We start from the raw sequence: 6,911 nt of genomic DNA on the forward strand, positions 1-6,911 counted from the left end.
TGCCCCCAATTTCTTCATCCTTGTTTTCCTTGTTTCTACAATGCCTTGCTGCCTACAACTCCAGCATGACATGTGTTGAGTTGGGAGGATGAAAATATTCAGGCAACATGGTGCAGTAGAAAGAATACTGCTCTAGCAGTTGGAACAACTGAGTCTGAATCCAAGCTCTGCCACCAATTTGTGATCTCAGTCAATTGACATGTCTTGGCTTATGGTTCATTATGTGTTTCCTTAAAATACCTCGAAGGTCCCTTGGAATGAAGAAGGGAGGAAAACCTCAGAGACAGGGGAATAGGAGGATTGATTGAAGAGCAAAGTAGAATAGTAAATTCACAAGAAATAACAGGGAATGGAAGAAGATTAAGGAAAGATGAGAGAAACTCAGTGAAGAGTCAGCAAGCGAAGCCCAAAGAAATATGGAGAAGAAATTATTGTTGTCTCCCCAAACTGCAAAATATGGCATCTTGAGGAAATTTTAGAGCAAGATTGTGGGAGAAGAGCAGTTTAAGTAGAGGGAAATGAGAAGAGGGAAAGGAAAAAGAAAATTCTATGGGGGAGGAGGTAAGAAATAGTGACAACTTGGGAATATGCCACAATAATTCCATGCTGAAATTTTCTATGAGCCTGGTGACTGTTATACCACAAACACTTAAGTCTCTGGGTGCATACTGTAGCAGTAATTAAACCTGGGGTAAGTGTGTATGTATATACATATATATATATATGTGTGTGTGTGTGTGTGTGTGTGTGTTTAATAAAGTAGGCTTATATGAAATATTTTAGGTGAAAATACATATTCCCTGAGCACAGAGGGGTTCATTTCCCAAGTCTCCTCTCATCCTCTTTCAGAGAGTCCACCAGCTGGGACATCCTGCCTGAGGATGCTTCGTCCTATAATGTAAACACCACTGACTGACACCTCATACTTCCACAAAATAATTGGGGCAAACAGCATGCCAAGAAGTGATACAATGAAATACTGATGTGGGTCACATAGCTGAGCGAATTTCCATAACACCTGCCTGGCTATGACTAACAATATATGTTTTTAAGACCTATTCATTCATTTTGCCACTCAAAAATCTCCAAAAATGCAGTTCTGTGTTATGGATTGTTATGTGGAGTGCTGGAAGTGAACTTAGAAAAGCCTGCATTCAAATCCTGCTGATGATACTTCCTAGCTGTGTAATCCTAGACAAGTTACTCTTTCTTTGCTTCAGTTTCTTCATCAGTAAAATGAGAGAGTGGGACTCAATAACTTCTAAGATCCCTTCTAGTTCCAAAGATATGATCCTCAGTCACTTAATCTTTAAATGATCCAGGCAATTAAGAGTTCAAATTGCAGAAAAAATTGTTGCTGTTCATCCTTCATTCTCAGAGAGGACCGTGTTATCAGGAAGATGATGCCATGCCTTGCAAGTAAATTGGATTTAAGTGAGAGAGGGCTGTGCAAAGTCACTAGCCTCATTTCCTACTCCAGAGCCATCTGGGTCCAATGCTGAGATACAGATCACAGCAACTGGAGATGGTCCCCTTCAGAGAATATACTGACCTTCATGGATAGAGGGAGTTTACTCATCTGGGAATTCATTATATCAATAAAATCACAAGTCCAGTCCTGGTACCTATCCCTATCTCTATATATTCGTACAGTTAAACAGGATGAATTTTTCTCCTAAAATATATAAACACTGCAGGAGAGGCATATTGATGAATAAGGTACTCAGTAAATAAGAGAGCTCAGTGACAAAAGCCCAAATGAGATGAGTTCATTTTATTCCCTCTAAAAACATACCCTGAATAGATATCAATACTCCCTCCTCACTCTTGGAACTCATAGCTCATTTCAAGACTCAGCTCAAGTGTGACCTACTGCAAGAAGCCTTTCCTGGGTTCTCTAGTTTAGTTCTTCACAAAATCATTTTGCATTTATTTTGTAAATTGTCTCTACTAACCTGTTATATCTCATGCACCTCCCTCCCACCCAGCAGAAAGCAAACTTTCTAAGGGAAGGTGCTATTTCACTTTTATCTTGGTATGCCCAAGGCCTAACACAGAACCTTGCCTATGGTAGGCAACTAATAAATACTTATTGACTGATTGATGGAAGACATGAGTGGTTTAGTAGTTTTGTAAGATGAAACATTCTCTGTTGCAAGATAATTAGTTCAGTTTGCAAGAATCTCTGCTGTTAAGCTGTCATTATTGTTCATTTTTTTCCATTTTAAATTGAGATTAACCTTCTTTAGAAATGAATATGGAGGAAAATATTACCAATGAGAACAGTTACTAATCATCACCTAATTTGGTAGAGTCAACCAGCAGAATAGAGAGCGAAAAAAAAAACCTCATTAATTATAGAACAAAAAATTTCCAAGTTGTTTATATATATATTCTGCTAATCTAAAACTTCTAAGAATGAGATACAGAAAATAATGTTTGGAACAAAATCGGAGGAGATACATAGTCTGGATTGACTGAGAGAGAGAGTGCCAAAATCATTGTATTATCATTCATCAAATCCCAAATTCTATGGAAATATTACAGAGAACAACACACCCAGAACACTGAAAACCATGGTGAGATCCTAAAGGCTTTTCAGAGTCTGAATTGAAGTATTTTAAAAATTCATTCCTTCAAAAAGGCGTGCCTTGGTCACAAGCCCTACAAAAAAAGTCAGGGCTAGCACACACCAGAGGATTTCAGTTAGACTAAGTACAAGAAGCTCATAAAGTTGATCTTGTCCAAAGTACAATGTTGAAATCCTTTTTTGCCAGATGTATTGAGAATTGAATTGAGTAAATGGGATCCAACATGAAATTTACAAATGTCACTAAGTACAGTGGGTTACACCCCTTAAACATCCTGGAAACCACATCAAGGTACAGGTCCTTGCAAAAACACCAAAGATTATTGGATGGAAGAAGGTAATAATTACAGGGAAAGCCTCAATGGGCAGCTGGTTATGATTTTAATTGCTGCTAAATACAAGGCTAAGAACTTTGCAAAAGGAAAAAATGTCTCTAAATCAAAGTCAATTCCCCTTTTATTTCTGACTTCTAAAGTAAAGTAAATTCCAAGACTTTCAGATCAAGCTGTCTCCTTTGTGTTAACCCACCAACAATCTGAGGTCATGGGTGTGGGTTTGTGTCTTGGCCAATAAGAACGGTCATCTTCATTAGTTTGAATGGGAACTGTTCGGCTCCTTTGAATGTAGAGCCATTTACAGTCTGGAGCCTCATGGGGTATTTTAGGTTACTGATACCCTCAAAGAAACTCTGGCAGATATAGGAGGGATTATTCATCTAACTGGTTGCTAAAGTCTTCTATTTTATCTCAACTATGAATCTCTGGTCAAGAGGCAAAAAGAATCTCAGGAAGAGAGGACCATCCCCTTATAGCAGAATTGGATAACTTCCAGAAAGCAAAAGGTTATATAAAAAGCCCATGATGCCCAATCACTACACTGATAAACTCAGTGTTATTTTTTTTTTACAGGAGTATCAGGTAGTTCCTGATTTCTGCCCCACCCCCTCTCTCTGAAAAAAGAAATACTTAGACAATCAGACAAATGACAAAAACTACTTTGTAGGTGGTTTAACCCTCATCCACAGATCTGCTGATTTCTTTCCAACTGCCAAATGGCAGCAGATAAAGCAAAACGACAACAGGATCCCATTTGGGCTGTTGAGCAAGACATTCTTCATATGTGTGTGTTTTACTCCCAAGTGGGGGTTCCTTTGATTATCTCCCCACAGACAACCAGTAGGCTGGTAGTTATCATCCCCAGATCTCCATCTCAAAAGCATAGCCTGAGAGGGAAATAATGCAAACAACAACAAAAACAGTGAACTTTATATTTATGCCATCTTGAGGGGAAAATCCAGGTTCTTAAAAACAGGCTGCTGACAATACTTTTTACTGACTATCCAAGTGTCAGTGGGAACTTGATACATACTAGTCAAGTAGAACTAAATCTGTAAGACTGTCAGACTATGGAAAAGCCTGGGAGGGATTCTCATTAGCAGAAGTATCTACACTCATGGGCATTCCTCTCTGTTCATTGACAGGGGCTTTTTCAGCACAGAACTGGCATCTACTAGGAAGAATTTAATGGGGAGACAATTTTGTGAGAAAAGAGATAGCCAACCAGACAGAGCAGTTAATATAAGATACTTCATCGGGAGAAAGGCTTTCCTTAGATTCAGGATATACTTCACACTGTTCCAACAATCTCTGTGTTATACCTACTGCTTCTCTCCTGACTTCTGAACTGGCATTAATCTATTGTTCCATTTTAATCTGGAGCTTTCCTTGGCTCCTTATTGACTCCTGGACTACTCTGTCCTGGTTGGCTCTCTCTTTTCTATCTATCACTCCCCTGTACTATCTCATGCATATGTATATTTCTGTGAAATTAATTAATACAGTAATAAAAAAACCAAATCACTTTGATTAATTACTTAAGAAATGAAAAAAAAACCTACAAAATATGTAGGCTTCCATGTCAAGGTTCCAATATTACATAGCATAAACATTCACATGTAAGAGAAATGTAAGTGAATGTAAGTGAATCGGCATATGGGTAATGTTTTGTGCAACTGGTCATTAGAGTAAGCATTTCCAGTGTCAATGTCTTATAGCAACACCATTATTTTTTGTCCATTGTTTTTGAAAAGGACTGATGACATCATGGGTGATATCTTGACCTGCAAGTAAATTGGATTTAAGTGAGGCATTGTTACACAAAGTCATCAGCCTCACTCTCTCTTCCTGAGTCATTGAAGCCCAGTGGCAGGACAAAAGTCAAAACAATTGGCAATGGTCCAGGATATAGTAGATGACCTTGGTGTCTTCAATTCCCGACCAAGCTCTAAGTGTTCTACAGCACCTGTTAGAGTCGCCTTCATGGCCATTGGAAAAATTTGTTTTCATATGCCCATTCCATCCAAAGAAGTCTTCAGATGCTTGGGATAGACACCGTCTCCCCCCCCCCCCCAGTTCATTGATGGATTTTAAGCCTGATCAATCAGTTATCCTCAACCTTATAGCAATATGCAACAAAACAATGGATACATTGACAACAGCACTAAAAACAACAATAAGAAAACATCAAATTTGTAAAGAGAGGGAGCCTGAGCTACAGAGAGCTGGACAAAGATGTATAGTATATTTCTTGTCACATATATATTAGACTTACATGCAGCTAACTCTTAATTAGTGGTGGACAGGGTAGGGACAGCGGAGAAAATAAGGCTGTAATGTAGCTCATACAGGAAAAAAAATGTAAATTACATTTTAGAATGATCAACATGCACAGGGATACCTTGCTAAATAAATTTTGAGAATGAATCTCCTACTTAAGAAGGCTGTCTACGCTAAAAGACAAAAATCAAAAAACTTCCCACATTATTGATTTATATGCCATACCTTAGTGGCAATATTCCTGCTAAATTATATTCCTAGTACCAAACTAACTCAATAGGCAGCTTCTATTTGTATGCAAACAATTGAAAGTAAATAGGGTGATCCTGAAGTCAGGTGGTAAAGGCAATAAAGTTTATCTTCAGTGACCCTAGTCTCTTTTTTCTGCACCTTTTTCTTGCCTCAATAGTGATCCTTACTCCACTTCCTGCCATTTGAGGAACCCAAAGTCTTCTTGATCTCTAACTTCTCCTTCTATCAAAACAGAAAAGAATCTGATATCAGTTATCTATGCTTGCTGGTTGTTTGAGCAGAATATTCACTCAATGAATACTTAATAAAAATAATTGCATTCCAGTCAACAAAAGCCTCACATCCAGGAATGTTCTTTATGCCTTCTGAATTATTTCTTTCTCTGGTGTTCCTGACAACCAAGCTCATCATTGAAATTCTCTTCTTTGTTAATAGGTCTTCCTAATATGCATATATGCATGCATATTCAGAGAATGCTAAAATCATTTTGCCATAGATTTATTTTACGAACTGTATTTTTATTAGAGTGATTTTTAAAATTACTTTGCATTCATTGAGTACACAAAGTCTCAAGTAGAGGGTATGAAAAGGCATGGGGCAATCAATGTTGGTTCTGCTCCTAGTTCTGCTAATTACTAGATGGAGAAATTTGTCCAAGTCACTTAGATCTTCTCAGCTTCCTACTTCATAAGGCTGTTGTCACTCATCAGTCAGTCAATAATAATATGTTAAGCACCTACTACCTACCAGGCACTGTGTTAAGCAGTGGGATTACAAAAAAGGCAAAACATTGTCCCAGCCCTTAATGATCTCACAGACTATTACAGGAGACATCATGCAAACCATTACATATAAACAAAGCTATAGACGGGATAAATAGAAATAACCAACAGGAAGAAGGCACTAGAATTAAGGGAGATTGGGGAAAGTTTCCTATAACTTATGGAATTTTCGATGGTAACAAGAACGATATTTTATGATGTGAAGATCAAATGTGAGAATGCATATGGATGAACTATTATAAATTGTGAAGCAATAAAACAATTAAGTCATCATTACTATGATTTTTAATTTAAAGTTTTAAAAATTATAGACATTGGATTTAGGGCTAAAAGGAGCTTTAGCTATCATTTGGTCAAACCCTTTCATGTTTCAGATTAGAAACTTCAGAGCAGGAAAATTTAGGCAATTTGCCTAAGACCAAACAGGTAAAAAGTAGCTAATAATGCACAAATTGAATGATCTCATTGTATCATATGGTTTCCCTGAGGCAAAATTGACTCACAAGCCAAGAAGATCTTTCAAATATTAAGTACTGGAAGTTTAAGCTGGAAAATGGGAAATAAGAACAGAAATAATAGGAAGGTGAGGAAGGAAGTAAAGAAGGAAGGAAGGAAGGAAGGAAGGAAGGAAGGAAGGAAGGAAGGAAGGAAGGAAGGAAGGAAGGAAGGAAG

Source organism: Petaurus breviceps, unplaced genomic scaffold, assembly GCF_028583685.1.
Source record: "Petaurus breviceps papuanus isolate PSGF00001 unplaced genomic scaffold, PetGlider_PUasm1.0 90977, whole genome shotgun sequence".
Classification (NCBI taxonomy): domain Eukaryota; kingdom Metazoa; phylum Chordata; class Mammalia; order Diprotodontia; family Petauridae; genus Petaurus; species Petaurus breviceps.